At 43.8% G+C, this 16,135-nt stretch overlaps 1 protein-coding gene across 3 annotated transcripts in view; it reads right to left on the bottom strand.

Moving 5' to 3' along the window:
- The window catches only part of LOC112445115 (melanoma antigen preferentially expressed in tumors-like), a 40,455-nt gene that overhangs the window by 15,795 nt on the left and 8,525 nt on the right, over window positions 1-16,135 (bottom strand). Inside the window, exons 1-2 of one of the 3 annotated variants that reach the window (XM_059883588.1) lie at window positions 9,999-12,203; window positions 8,707-8,823 (exon numbers count right to left, since the gene is read on the bottom strand). The gene's annotated coding sequence lies outside the window, so the exon portion shown is untranslated. Of the gene's footprint in view, window positions 1-8,706; window positions 12,204-16,135 lie in introns of those variants that run through there. The other 2 variants (XM_059883589.1, XM_059883590.1) reach the window with 2 other exon arrangements.

Consider the following 16,135-nt stretch of genomic DNA (forward strand, 5'->3'; position numbering starts at 1 on the left):
TTGAGTCCACACCAGATAGGGAAGAATGTATTCTGGCCTCTGTGCAGTAAAGCCAGCATAGCGGTGACATTGACATTTGACAAAAGCAGCATAAAGGAGAAAACTGCATGCATTCTAAGTTGCTTCAGTCTTGTCCGACTCTTTGTGACCCCATGAACTGTGAAGCCCATCAGGTCCCTCTGTCCAGGGGATTCTCCAGGCAAGACAGCTGGAGTGAGAGGCCATGCCCTTCTCTGGGGAAGGAGAAAACTGCCGCCCCTTTAATAGCAAGGGGCATTCAGGGTATTTGTGTCCAACCTTCTCAGCCTGCAATGTGGGAGACCTTGGTTCGATTCCTGGGTTGGGAAGATCCACTGGAGAAGGGATAGGCTACCCACTCCAGTATTCTTGGGCTTTCCTTGTGGCTCAGCCGCTAAAGAATCTGCCCAACAATGTGGGAGACCTGGGTTCGATCCCTGGGTTAAGAGGATCCCCTCGAGAAGGGAAAGGCTGCCCACTCCTGCATTCTGGCCTGGAGAATTCCATGGACTGTATAGTCCATGGGGTCACGGAGAGTCGCACACAACTGAGCAACTTTCACTTTCACTTTCTCCCTGAAATCCTGATTCCACTGTTGGTTTCTTATTCTCTTCCCAGTTGTTTAAAACTTTTCAGAATACAATACATTTTATTTATATGCTCTTTTTCTAATTTGGCCATCTCCTTCTGGTGGACAAATATAAATTCCTGGAGGGCGGGAATCTTTGTTTATTTGTTCATTAACATATCCTTATAGTAATGCTTGGTATAATGTATACTTCAACATTTGTTCAATGAATTGTTCTCCAGCCATACTAGCCTATTTTTTGTGCCTCTGACCCTAACTCTAACTCAGCAAGCATGTTTTCACACCATTATGTATTTTCCTGTAACAACTTGCCCACAGATGTTCCTATAACCACCATCCTTACTAGGTTCACTTCTCTGCTCACCTCATTAGCCAAGGCTTACTTTTCTTCATGACACCTAGCATTTGATCCTAGTTTTTTCTGAGTATGTTTCGTTTCTCTGATTTGTTGCTGTTTCTACTTTGCTTTAGTTTAGGTTTGCTGTTTTTCTGTTTTCTTTTCTCAACATTTCTTTCTTATACTCTTTTAATTGCCGCTAAAGAAGTAAACCATCCATGACTGTTTTAATGTTTTGCCATATAATGCCATCTTTCAGTAGATGGGGGTAATGGCATTAAATATCTTAAACTGGATCCCTGGTTTCATGACTTTACCACTTCAGATCAGATCAGATCAGTCGCTCAGTCGTGTCCGACTCTTTGCGACGCCCCGTGAATCGAGGCACGCCAGGCCTCCCTGTCCATCACCACTCCCGGAGTTCACTCAGACTCACGTCCACCGAGTCAGTGATGCCATCCAGCCATCTCATCCTCTGTCGTCCCCTTCTCCTCCTGCCCCCAATCCCTCCCAGCATCAGGGTCTTTTCCAATGAGTCAACTCTTCGCATGAGGTGGCCAAAGTATTGGACGTTCGGCTTCAGCATCAGTCGTTCCAATGAACACCCAGGACTGACCTCCTTTAGGATGGACTGGTTGGATCTCCTTGAAGTCCAAGGGACTCTCAAGAGTTTTCTCCAACACCACGGTTCAAAAGCATCAATTCTTCAGTGCTTAGCTTTCTTTATAGTCCAAATCTCACATCCATACATGACCACCGGAAAAACCATAGCCTTGACTAGACGGACCGTTGTTGACAAACTAATGTCTCTGCTTTTCAATATGCTGTCTGGGTTGGTCATAACTTTCCTTCCAAGGAGTCAGCGTCTTTTAATTTCATGGCTGCAGTCACCATCTGCAGTGATTTTGGAGCCCAGAAAAACAAAGTCAGCCACTATTTCCACTGTTTCCCCATCTATTTGCCATGGATGAGACCAGATGCCATGATCGTCGTTTTCTGAATGTTGAGCTTTCTTTAAGCCAACGTTTTCGCTCTCCTCTTTCACTTTCGTCAAGAGGCTCTTTAGTTCTTTTTCACTTTCTGCCATAAGGGTGGTGTCATCTGCATATCTGACGTTATTGATATTTCTCCCGGTAATCTTGATTCCAGCTTGTGCTTCCTCCAGCCCAGCGTTTCTCAAGATGTACTCTGCATATAAGTTGAACAAGCACGGTGACAATATACAGCCTTGCCGTACTCCTTGTCCTATTTGGAAACAGTCTGTTGTTCCATGTCCAGTTCTAACTGCTGCTTTCTGACCTGCATACAGGTTTCTCAAGAGGCAGGTCAGGTGGTCTGGTATTCCCATCTCTTGAAGAATTTTCCACAGTTGATTGTGATCCACACAGTCAAAGGCTTTGGCATAGTCAATAAAGCAGAAATAGATGTTTTCCCTGGAACTCTCTTGCTTTTTCCATGATCCAGCAGATGTTGGCAATTTGGACTCTGGTTCCTCTGCCTTTTCTAAAACCAGCTTGAACATCTGGAAGTTCACGGTTCACGTATTGCTGAAGCCTGGCTTGGAGAATTTTGACCATTACTTTACTAGCGTGTGAGATGAGTGCAGTTATGCAGTAGTTTGACCATTCTTTGGAGTTGCCTTTCTTTGGGATTGGAATGAAAACTGACCTTTTTCCCAGTCCTGTGGCCACTGCTGAGTTTTTCCAAATTTGCTGGCATATTGAGTGCAGCACTTCACAGCATCAGTCTTTCAGGATTTGAAATAGCTCAACTGCAATTCCATCACGCCCACCAGCTTTGTTCCTGTGATTGCTTTCTAAGGCCCACTTGATTTCACATTCCAGATAACTGGCTCAGGTGAGTGATCACCTAGATTATCACCTAGATAGGATATCACCTAGATTATCACCTAGATAATCACCGTCGTGATTATCTTGCTCGTGAAGATCTTTCTTGTACATTCTTCTGTGTATTCTTGGCCATCTCTTCTAGTATCTTCGCTTCTGTTAGGTCCATACCATTTCTGTCCTTATCGAGCCCATCTTTGCACGAGATGTCCTTAGTACCTCTAATTTTTCTTGACGAGATCTCTAGTCTTTCCCATTCTGTTGTTTTCTCCCTATTTCTTTGCATTGATCACTGAAGAAGGCTTTCTTACCTCTTCTGGCTCTTCTTTGGAACTCTGCATTCAGACGCTTATATCTTTTCTTTTCTCCTTTGCTTCGAAAGTTTAAATCTAGTGTTAGAAAGTTTAAATGAGCCAATTTTCACAGAAGAAATGAATACAGTTATTACAAGAATTACACCCAAGAAGCACCTTGCTCAGATGTATTTATTGGTGAATTCTAGTAAACCATCAAAGATCAAATAGTCCCAAAGCTTTGTGACTTGTTTAAGAACATTTGAAAGCAAGGAAACGTCCCTAATTTCGTTTAGGAAGCAAGTAGGATACTAACACATAAACATAGATACCAAAACTCTAAATAGAGTATTAGCAAACATCCAACAATACATTTAGAAAGTAGTACAGAGACATTACTTTTGGCACAAAGGTTCCTCTAGTCAAGGCTATGGTTTTTTCCTGTGGTCATGTATGGATGTGAGAGTTGGACTGTGAAGAAAGGCTGGGCCGTCCGTAAGAATTGATGCTTTTTGGGGGAACGCCTGGTGTGGAGAAGACTCTTGAGAGTTCCCTTGGACTGCCAAGGAGATCCAACCAGTCCATTGTGGAGGAGATCAGCCCTGGCATTTCTTTGGAAGGAATGCATGCTAAAGCTGAACTCCAGTACTTTGGCCACCTCATTGGCGAAGAGTTGACTCATTGGAAAGACTCTGGTGCTGGAGGGATTGGGGGCAGGAGGAGAAGGGGACAACAGAGGATGAGATGGCTGGAGGGCATCACTGACTCGATGGACGTGAGTCTCGGTGAACTCCGGGAGTTGGTGAATGGACAGGGAGGCCTGGCGTGCCTCGATTCACGGGGTCGCAAAGAGCGGACACGGACTGAGCGACTGATCTGATCTGATCTGATACTGTGATAAAGTGGGACTTATTCCATTAATACAGGCTGGCTCTGTATTAGGAATTTCATTCATATCAATTTCACCACGGTAACATATTTAAAGACAAAGACCCTGATGTTGGGAGAGATTGAAGTCGAAACGAGTAGGGAGCAGAGCAGAGAATGAGATGGTTAGACAGCATCACTGACTCCAATACACAATGAATCTGAGCAAAACTCTGGGAGATAGGGGGGAGGACAGAGGAGCCTGGGTTGCAAAAGAGTCAGACGTGACAATAGCAACTGAACAATAATCATATGACTATCATCACAGATGCCAAACCAATCTTTGGGAAACTTCAATAGGCATTCATGTTAAAAAAGAGAAAACTGAAGAAATAGGAATCAGGGGTGCATTATTAACATGATAAGAGCTATATAAGTAGTTCCTCATGCAAATACTTTATTTAGTGGGGAGTAACCAGAGGGTTTTCCAATAAGGTCAGGAATAACAAAAGTATGCCCCACTATATCGCTCCTGTTCAGTCTTCAACAGCAAGCACTAGTCAGTTGACTAGAGAAAACCAATAAGATTTTTTAAGAATGGACAAGAAGATGTAAAGCCACCTCTATGTCCAGGTGATATCATCGCACACCTGAAGAGTCTTATAGAAACCATGACAAATTAACTAAAACAAAGAGAATTCAGCAAGGTAGTAGGATATAAAGTTACATACAAATATTATTAGTCTTTGTTTTACATACACACACACACACACACACACACACACACAGCTGGAGGACATGTTTAGGAGAGAAAATCCCATATACAATGGCAATAACAAAGAGTAAGCGTATAGAAAATAAACTTAATGAGAGCATCTATACAAGGATAATTTGTAAACACTCTTGAACAACATAGAAGGAAACTTGAATAAGTAGGAAGATTTTCAAAGACCTTAGATAGAATAACTCAGCACTAAAAAGATATTGATTCCCTCTAAAGTTATGTATACATTGAATATAATGTCAAAATATCGGCGAACATTTGGCATGGAGTTAGACCAATGGATAATTTAGTTCATATTTAAAAAAAAAAAAACAAACGTGCAAGAATAGCCAGGATACAAGTAAAAAAGGAAAACCTATGAGTGAATAGGGAGAAGGCAATGGCACCCCACTCCAGTACTGTTGCCCGGAAAATCCCAGGGATGGTAGGCATCCTGGTAGGCTGCAGTCCATGGGGTCGCTAAGAGTCAAGACAGGACTGAGCAACTTCACTTTCACTTTCCACTTTCATGCATTGGAGAAGGAAATGGCAACCCACTCCAGTGTTCCTTGCCTGGACAATCCCATGGACGGAGAAGCCTGGTGGGCTGCAGTCCATGGGGTCACACGGAGTCGGACACGACTGAAGCCACTTAGCAGCAGCAGCAGCAGCATGAGTGAATAGTAATCATATCAGACATAAAAGCACACTATAAAGCTCTGAATTTATACCACTTGGGTACCAGTACAGGAATAGACTAATAGGCCAGTGGCATAGAATAAAAATCTCAGAATAACACCAATTATAGTTGGGGATTTTAGTATATGATCCAAAGGCATGTAAAATCACTGAGGCAAAGATGAACATTCAATAAATGAGGCTGGAACAATTGAGACATTAAAAAAAAAAATCAGTGCAGATCCATGACATACCATCCACAAAAATAAACTGTAAATGGGTTTAGGAATCTAAACAAAAAAATGCAACCATAACAAAATCTTGAAGAAAATATGGCAGAATTTTTCTTCAATATCAGCATTGGGAAAGGCTTTCTAACTGTGACTGAAACTTCCAGAGGTGATTAAAGAAAAGAACATTCTATGTGACTAAAAAGATTTTTTTTTAATGTATGGCAAGTTGCGAAGAGTGGACTCATTGGAAAAGACTCTGATGCTGGGAGGGATTGGGGGCAGGAGGAGAAGGGGACGACAGAGGATGAGATGGCTGGATGGCATCTCTGACTCGATGGACGTGAGTCTGAGTGAACTCCGGGAGTTGGTGATGGACAGGGAGGCCTGGCGTGCTGCGGCTCATGGGGTCGCAAAGAGCTGGACACGACTGAGCGACTGAACTGAACTGAAGTGAAGGTGAAAGTGGCTCAGCCATAACACAACATAACTACAGATGCATTTAACATTTGGGCCAACAATCCTATTGCTGGAAATGAAACTGGAAGAGACATTACCACCAACACAAAAATGCGTGTACACAGGGTTATTCACTGCAGCATTGTTTGTATTAATCATTACGAAATGTTGAAAACAACTGAAATGCCCCTATGCTGCTGCTGCTGCTGCTGCTGCTAAGTCGCTTCAGTCGTGTCCGACTCTGTGGGACCCCAAAGACGGCAGCCCACCAGGGTCCCCGGTCCCTGGGATTCTCCAGGCAAGAACACTGGAGTGGGTTGCCATTTCCTTCTACAAGGCATGACAGTGAAAAGTGAAAGTGAAGTCACTCAGCCGTGTCCGACTGCTAGGGACCCCAGGGACCGCAGCCCACCAGGCTCCTCGGTCCATGGGATTTGCCAGACAAGAGTGCTGGAGTGGGTTGCCATTGCCTTCTCCGGAAATGCCCCTATAGAAGCCAGTGTAATCTAATGTAGCTATAAAAAAGAATGAAGGAGTACAGAATAAGGAGTTTTTTTTTTTTTTAATGAAATGCTGTTTATTGAAAAAGGAAAAGTGCAAAGAAGCTTTAGAAAATGCTATCTTTCATTTAATAATCAATGGAACATAAGAAAACCCATATGTATCTATTCATTCGTGTAGAGTACATACAGGAAAGATTCAACCAGATAACCAGATTGGTTATCTACAGGGGGATTGTGGAAAAGAAATGGGGAATGCGAAGGGGGTGGAAGACATGGGGAAAGAATCATACTCCTACAGTATGTGTGTTTATGTAGCCCTGAGTCTGAATCACAGTAGTGTTTCACATACCCCAAGATTAAGTGAAACATTAAAATGAACTAGGATATGGGGGGAGAGGGCAAACTCAAATTAGAAACACCAACAAATTAGCCTAAATATACTACAAATGAATGTCTTAACCACAAGAGAAGGAGTGAGGAGGAAAATAGCTAAGCTAAGCAACTTGGGCAAACAGTACTTTGATTGCATCCTTTGAGGCTTAAGATATAAACAAGTGTACACAAACACAAGTCATCAGAACTGCTTCCAACAGGTGCGTGTTTTGTGTTCAGTCATTAAGTTGTACCCGACTTTTTGCGATCCCTGTCTCTGTAGCACACCAGGTCTCCCCATCCTTCACTATCTCCTAGAGTTTGCTCAAATTCATGTCCATTAGGTCGGTCATACTATCTAACCATTTGGTAGCATTTCTGTAACTACATCATGTATAATCAGGTGTGAACAAATAAGTAGATACTGAAGATAAGGAGAGCCAGGTGAGACAAAGAGGTTACAAAAAAGACTAGAGTGGATGGTTGATGTATCGCATAAACCATCACAATATTGTAAACTCATTATCCTCCAGTTAAAATTAATTAATTAATTAATTTAAAAAAAAGAAGTACCAGTGTGAGCTCCTGGCTTTCACTATCTACAGAAATATCTAGAGAAATTCCAATGTATCTGGGAGCATAAGTATATACAGACAATATATTTCCTTCATTTACCAATGGAAAAGGAAGACCTAGCTGCAAGGAAACCCCAGTAGCAGCAATGAACATGCAGGGAGATATCAGTTACTAAATGTCATTTTCCAACGAAAGGAAACATGGGTTTTGGCAGAAGTGTTCTGATTTCAGGGTCATGGTGGGAAGAAACACAAGATGAACAGGAATACCTTATAATGCCAGCAAGGAAGTACACAGAAAAGAACCATGTCATGCTCAAAGAACACACAGCCCACAAGAAGGAGTTCCTAATCACCAAAGCTGGAAAAATGCAAGAAACTAAATAAGGATATAATTTGATTATAAGTCAGAATATAACAAAGTTATTCACAACTCAATATTGACATAAAGAATTTGATTACTTATTTGATTTGGTAATTAGAAATGCATTCTATAAAATTTTGTAATTTGAAAATTTATAAAAATATGAGGGAGAAAAGACAGCTCTACAGAATTCCAACGAACAAATATGGTAGGAATAAGGAAACAGAAAGTCACCTTTTAGTCATATTTGTTGTAGGCCAAATCAACAGATGAATTTTAAAAGCAGTGAATAAAAGTCTGAGAAGAATCCTATCCCTCTTTTTGGCTCCGAGCAAGAATTCCCCTAGCCCAGGAGCAGCCTTATCATAGGAACCGGCGACAGGGTCTGCTTGCCCCTATCAGGTTTTGGTTCCCCACCAGTCCACAGAAGTATTCAAACAAGCTAATCACATCCTTCCTTGAGAACCAAGGGTCACCACCATCTCTTGTTACCACAGGTAACCTCCCACAGCCCTGCTTGTTCATTCTCTTCCGGAGCATGACTCCCCTGAGGCTCGACCTAGCCAGTAGTATCCTCTTCCCTCAGGCAGTGAGTGAACAGTACTGAGAAGCTGCTGTGGGTAGCACCTGTCCAGTGTCAGGTGTGTATGTTCAGCAGCCACCCCCAGATCCCTATGGTAGAAATCACTCCATCACCATTAGAACGAAGGAGAGGAAATAAAACAGGTATTATTGCCAAAAATGTGTAACTTTCATCTAATCCTAAGAAAACACCAGACAAACCCAAACTGACAGACATTGTATAAAATACCTGAGCAGTATCTCCAAAACTGTCACCGTTGGGAAAGACCCAGAAAGCTTGAGGAATTCTCAGCGTGGGGGAGACTAAAGAGAAATGATGGCCAAATGTGGTATCCGGAATGGGATGCTGGGACAGAAAAAGGAGATTACCGGGATAAATGATAGAATTCAAATAAAGTATGTAAATTAGTTAATAGTACTGCATCAATATTAATTTTCAATTTTCATAATTTTTATATGCCTATGGAAGATGTTAACATTAGGGAAATCTGGATGAAGGTTTTCTATACTGTTTTTTGCAAACTTTTGTTAGGTCTAAAGTTACTTCAAAAAAACATTTTTTGAAAGATTCACTCACTGCTAAAAGGAAACATAACGATATCTGTGTGATAAATTGCTTCAGTATGGTCCGACTCTTTGCCACCCTATGGACTGTAAGCTACCAGGTTCTTCTGTCCACTGGATTCTCCAGGGAAGAATGCTGGAGTGGGTTTCCATGTCCTCCTCCACGGGATCTTCCTGACCCAGGGATCAAACCCAAGTCTCTTAGGTTTCCTGCGCTGGCAGGTGGGGCCTTTACCAGCTGAGCCACAGGGGAAGCCCCACGGTTGTACTATAAATCTTACCTTTTAGTAATAGTTCAACCAATTGAAATACGGTCAGGAGGATGGATATAAAGATGGATAAATGTCCGTGCCTCGTGATCCATTAAAAAACTATTTCAAAGTGGTTTGAAAGTGAGAGTGTTAGTTTCTCAGTCATGTCTGACTCTTTGTGCTTCCATGGACTGTAGCCTGCCAGGCTCCTCTGTCCATGGGATTCTCCCGGCAAGAATACTGGAGTGGATTGTCATGTCCTGTCTAGAGGGCCCATTAATATAAAGGAAAGTGCAACCATTTCCAAGGTGTAGATGAATATTTATCTGCTCCTGCTGGCTCAGACGGTAAAGAATCTGCCTACAATCAAGGAGACCTGGGTTCGATTTCTGGGCATTATCAATACGAACCACAAAAATAATTAGATGCAAACAAATACGATTTTTTTAGAGGAGCGCAACACGATCGAGGGATTTTATTTTATTTTATTGGATCGAGGGATTTTAAAGAGAGCAAGAAATGATTAACCACAAAATTGAAGCTAATCACAGGTGAGGGAAGAGGGTTACTCAGAGGGTGGACAGGAGAGTTGGCCGGCGAGCAATTCAATCCATTGCCTTTCTTATTAATCCCCAAACTTTGGTCCTAGGTAATTTCATTTATATCAGTAGAGACAGAGTTTGTAGAAAGAATACCGTTGAGATACCTGACTGGAAGAAGAGTCGGAAAACAGTCGAGACGTCCAAGACCCGAGCAGTGGCAGCGCGTCCCTCCCTCTCCACAGGCCGCTGCCAACAAGCCGCAGCGCTGGAGGCTACTGGCGTCCTAACGGGTCCTCGCCAGAAGAGCACTTGGATTGGTCTAGCTCACGTCACATGCCACCCACTCACTCAATCAGCTAGGTACCGGGAGGCGGGGCCAAGTTCTAGACCCGCCCACATAGCAGAGAGGCTTATGGGTGAGAAGGTTCCCCTCAGGCGCCAGCGCCTCGGCTCTAGAACCCCTTGGGTGGAAAGCTGGGCACAAGGTCTCTCTGTGTGGCCTAGATACCGCCTGGTCAGGGTTTCTGCCAGGCCAGGACTCAAACTCAGAGAACTGATGTCCACATCGATGGGCTTTGCAACAGAGACTGAACTTAAAAACAATTGGCCCCTTATCGAAAAAGAGGCTTCTCGGGTGGCGCTAGTGGTAAAGAACCCGCCTGCCAATGCAGGAGATGTCAGGGTCCAGGTTCGATCCCTGGGTCAGGACGATCCCCTGGAGGAGGTCACGGCAACCCACTCCAGTATCCTTTTTGTTTGTTTGTTTTTCAGTCCAGCATTCTTGCCTGGAGAATCCCATGGACGAGGGGCCTGGTGGGCGACTTAGCACTTGATGAAAAAAGCCATCAAACTTTAGTGTCCACAGGGCTCTCCTACGGTACATAAGGTGTTGAGTCCACACCAGATAGGGAAGAAAGTATTCTGGCCTCTGTGCAGTAAAGCCAGCAAAGCAGTGACGTTGACATTTGACAAAAGCAGCATAAAGGAGAAAACTGCATGCATTCTAAGTTGCTTCAGTCTTGTCCGACTCTTTGTGACCCCATGAACTGTAGCCCATCAGGTCCCTCTGTCCAGGGCATTGTCCAGGGAAGAATGCTGGAGTGGGTTTCCATGTCCTCCTCCACGGGATCTTCCTGACCCAGGGATCAAACTCAAGTCTCTTAGGCTTCCTGCATTGGCAGGTGGGGCCTTTACCAGCTGAGCCACAGGGGAAGCCCCACGGTTATACTATAAATCTTACCTTTTAGTACGGTAATTTTAGTTTAACCAATTGAAATACGGTTAGGAGGCTGGATATAAAGATGGATAAATGTTCGTGTCTCGTGATCCATTAAAAAACTATTTCAAAGTGGTTTGAAAGTGAGAGTGTTAGTTTCTCAGTCATGTCTGACTCTTTGTGCTTCCATGGACTGTAGCCTGCCAGGCTCCTCTGTCCATGGGATTCTCCCGGCAAGAATACTGGAGTGGATTGTCATGTCCTGTCTAGAGGGCCCATTAATATAAAGGAAAGTGCAACCATTTCCAAGGTGTAGATGAATATTTATCTGCTCCTGCTGGCTCAGACGGTAAAGAATCTGCCTACAATCAAGGAGACCTGGGTTCGATTTCTGGGCATTATCAATACGAACCACAAAAATAATTAGATGCAAACAAATATGATTTTTTTAGAGGAGCGCAACATGATCGAGGGATTTTATTTCATTTTTTTGGATCGAGGGATTTTAAAGAGGGCAAGAAATGATTAACCACAAAATTGAAGCTAATCACAGGTGAGGAAAGAGGGTTACTCAGAGGGTGGACAGGAGAGTTGGCCGGCGAGCAATTCAATCCATTGCCTTTCTTATTAATCCCCAAACTTTGGTCCTAGGTAATTTCATTTATATCAGTAGAGACAGAGTTTGTAGAAAGAATACCGTTGAGATACCTGACTGGAAGAAGAGTCGGAAAACAGTCGAGACGTCCAAGACCCGAGCAGTGGCAGCGCGTCCCTCCCTCTCCACAGGCCGCTGCCAACAAGCCGCAGCGCTGGAGGCTACTGGCGTCCTAACGGGTCCTCGCCAGAAGAGCACTTGGATTGGTCTAGCTCACGTCACATGCCACCCACTCACTCAATCAGCTAGGTACCGGGAGGCGGGGCCAAGTTCTAGACCCGCCCACATAGCAGAGAGGCTTATGGGTGAGAAGGTTCCCCTCAGGCGCCAGCGCCTCGGCTCTAGAACCCCTTGGGTGGAAAGCTGGGCACAAGGTCTCTCTGTGTGGCCTAGATACCGCCTGGCCAGGGTTTCTGCCAGGCCAGGACTCAAACTCAGAGAACTGATGTCCACATCGATGGGCTTTGCAACAGAGACTGAACTTAAAAACAATTGGCCCCTTATCGAAAAAGAGGCTTCTCGGGTGGCGCTAGTGGTAAAGAACCCGCCTGCCAATGCAGGAGATGTCAGGGTCCAGGTTCGATCCCTGGGTCAGGACGATCCCCTGGAGGAGGTCACGGCAACCCACTCCAGTATCCTTTTTTGTTTGTTTGTTTTTCAGTCCAGCATTCTTGCCTGGAGAATCCCATGGACGAGGGGCCTGGTGGGCGACTTAGCACTTGATGAAAAAAGCCATCAAACTTTAGTGTCCACAGGGCTCTCCTACGGTACATAAGGTGTTGAGTCCACACCAGATAGGGAAGAATGTATTCTGGCCTCTGTGCAGTAAAGCCAGCATAGCGGTGACATTGACATTTGACAAAAGCAGCATAAAGGAGAAAACTGCATGCATTCTAAGTTGCTTCAGTCTTGTCCGACTCTTTGTGACCCCATGAACTGTGAAGCCCATCAGGTCCCTCTGTCCAGGGGATTCTCCAGGCAAGACAGCTGGAGTGAGAGGCCATGCCCTTCTCTGGGGAAGGAGAAAACTGCCGCCCCTTTAATAGCAAGGGGCATTCAGGGTATTTGTGTCCAACCTTCTCAGCCTGCAATGTGGGAGACCTTGGTTCGATTCCTGGGTTGGGAAGATCCACTGGAGAAGGGATAGGCTACCCACTCCAGTATTCTTGGGCTTTCCTTGTGGCTCAGCCGCTAAAGAATCTGCCCAACAATGTGGGAGACCTGGGTTCGATCCCTGGGTTAAGAGGATCCCCTCGAGAAGGGAAAGGCTGCCCACTCCTGCATTCTGGCCTGGAGAATTCCATGGACTGTATAGTCCATGGGGTCACGGAGAGTCGCACACAACTGAGCAACTTTCACTTTCACTTTCTCCCTGAAATCCTGATTCCACTGTTGGTTTCTTATTCTCTTCCCAGTTGTTTAAAACTTTTCAGAATACAATACATTTTATTTATATGCTCTTTTTCTAATTTGGCCATCTCCTTCTGGTGGACAAATATAAATTCCTGGAGGGCGGGAATCTTTGTTTATTTGTTCATTAACATATCCTTATAGTAATGCTTGGTATAATGTATACTTCAACATTTGTTCAATGAATTGTTCTCCAGCCATACTAGCCTATTTTTTGTGCCTCTGACCCTAACTCTAACTCAGCAAGCATGTTTTCACACCATTATGTATTTTCCTGTAACAACTTGCCCACAGATGTTCCTATAACCACCATCCTTACTAGGTTCACTTCTCTGCTCACCTCATTAGCCAAGGCTTACTTTTCTTCATGACACCTAGCATTTGATCCTAGTTTTTTCTGAGTATGTTTCGTTTCTCTGATTTGTTGCTGTTTCTACTTTGCTTTAGTTTAGGTTTGCTGTTTTTCTGTTTTCTTTTCTCAACATTTCTTTCTTATACTCTTTTAATTGCCGCTAAAGAAGTAAACCATCCATGACTGTTTTAATGTTTTGCCATATAATGCCATCTTTCAGTAGATGGGGGTAATGGCATTAAATATCTTAAACTGGATCCCTGGTTTCATGACTTTACCACTTCAGATCAGATCAGATCAGTCGCTCAGTCGTGTCCGACTCTTTGCGACCCCGTGAATCGAGGCACGCCAGGCCTCCCTGTCCATCACCAACTCCCGGAGTTCACTCAGACTCACGTCCACCGAGTCAGTGATGCCATCCAGCCATCTCATCCTCTGTCGTCCCCTTCTCCTCCTGCCCCCAATCCCTCCCAGCATCAGGGTCTTTTCCAATGAGTCAACTCTTCGCATGAGGTGGCCAAAGTATTGGACGTTCGGCTTCAGCATCAGTCGTTCCAATGAACACCCAGGACTGACCTCCTTTAGGATGGACTGGTTGGATCTCCTTGAAGTCCAAGGGACTCTCAAGAGTTTTCTCCAACACCACGGTTCAAAAGCATCAATTCTTCAGTGCTTAGCTTTCTTTATAGTCCAAATCTCACATCCATACATGACCACCGGAAAAACCATAGCCTTGACTAGACGGACCGTTGTTGACAAACTAATGTCTCTGCTTTTCAATATGCTGTCTGGGTTGGTCATAACTTTCCTTCCAAGGAGTCAGCGTCTTTTAATTTCATGGCTGCAGTCACCATCTGCAGTGATTTTGGAGCCCAGAAAAACAAAGTCAGCCACTATTTCCACTGTTTCCCCATCTATTTGCCATGGATGAGACCAGATGCCATGATCGTCGTTTTCTGAATGTTGAGCTTTCTTTAAGCCAACGTTTTCGCTCTCCTCTTTCACTTTCGTCAAGAGGCTCTTTAGTTCTTTTTCACTTTCTGCCATAAGGGTGGTGTCATCTGCATATCTGACGTTATTGATATTTCTCCCGGTAATCTTGATTCCAGCTTGTGCTTCCTCCAGCCCAGCGTTTCTCAAGATGTACTCTGCATATAAGTTGAACAAGCACGGTGACAATATACAGCCTTGCCGTACTCCTTGTCCTATTTGGAAACAGTCTGTTGTTCCATGTCCAGTTCTAACTGCTGCTTTCTGACCTGCATACAGGTTTCTCAAGAGGCAGGTCAGGTGGTCTGGTATTCCCATCTCTTGAAGAATTTTCCACAGTTGATTGTGATCCACACAGTCAAAGGCTTTGGCATAGTCAATAAAGCAGAAATAGATGTTTTCCTGGAACTCTCTTGCTTTTTCCATGATCCAGCAGATGTTGGCAATTTGGACTCTGGTTCCTCTGCCTTTTCTAAAACCAGCTTGAACATCTGGAAGTTCACGGTTCACGTATTGCTGAAGCCTGGCTTGGAGAATTTTGACCATTACTTTACTAGCGTGTGAGATGAGTGCAGTTATGCAGTAGTTTGAACATTCTTTGGAGTTGCCTTTCTTTGGGATTGGAATGAAAACTGACCTTTTCCAGTCCTGTGGCCACTGCTGAGTTTTCCAAATTTGCTGGCATATTGAGTGCAGCACTTCCACAGCATCATCTTTCAGGATTTGAAATAGCTCAACTGCAATTCCATCACGCCCACCAGCTTTGTTCCTGGTGATGCTTTCTAAGGCCCACTTGATTTCACATTCCAGGATACCTGGCTCCAGGTGAGTGATCACCTAGATTATCACCTAGATAGATATCACCTAGATTATCACCTAGATAATCACCGTCGTGATTATCTTGCTCGTGAAGATCTTTCTTGTACAGTTCTTCTGTGTATTCTTGCCATCTCTTCTTAGTATCTTCTGCTTCTGTTAGGTCCATACCATTTCTGTCCTTTATCGAGCCCATCTTTGCACGAGATGTTCCCTTAGTACCTCTAATTTTCTTGACGAGATCTCTAGTCTTTCCCATTCTGTTGTTTTCCTCTATTTCTTTGCATTGATCACTGAAGAAGGCTTTCTTACCTCTTCTGGCTCTTCTTTGGAACTCTGCATTCAGACGCTTATATCTTTTCTTTTCTCCTTTGCTTCGAAAGTTTAAATCTAGTGTTAGAAAGTTTAAATGAGCCAATTTTCACAGAAGAAATGAATACAGTTATTACAAGAATTACACCCAAGAAGCACCTTGCTCAGATGTATTTATTGGTGAATTCTAGTAAACCATCAAAGATCAAATAGTCCCAAAGCTTTGTGACTTGTTTAAGAACATTTGAAAGCAAGGAAACGTCCCTAATTTCGTTTAGGAAGCAAGTAGGATACTAACACATAAACATAGATACCAAAACTCTAAATAGAGTATTAGCAAACATCCAACAATACATTTAGAAAGTAGTACAGAGACATTACTTTGGCAACAAAGGTTCCTCTAGTCAAGGCTATGGTTTTTCCTGTGGTCATGTATGGATGTGAGAGTTGGACTGTGAAGAAGGCTGGGCGCCGAAGAATTGATGCTTTTGAACGCTGGTGTTGGAGAAGACTCTTGAGAGTCCCTTGGACTGCAAGGAGATCCAACCAG

This window comes from Bos taurus, chromosome X (assembly GCF_002263795.3).
Source record: "Bos taurus isolate L1 Dominette 01449 registration number 42190680 breed Hereford chromosome X, ARS-UCD2.0, whole genome shotgun sequence".
NCBI lineage: Eukaryota > Metazoa > Chordata > Mammalia > Artiodactyla > Bovidae > Bos > Bos taurus.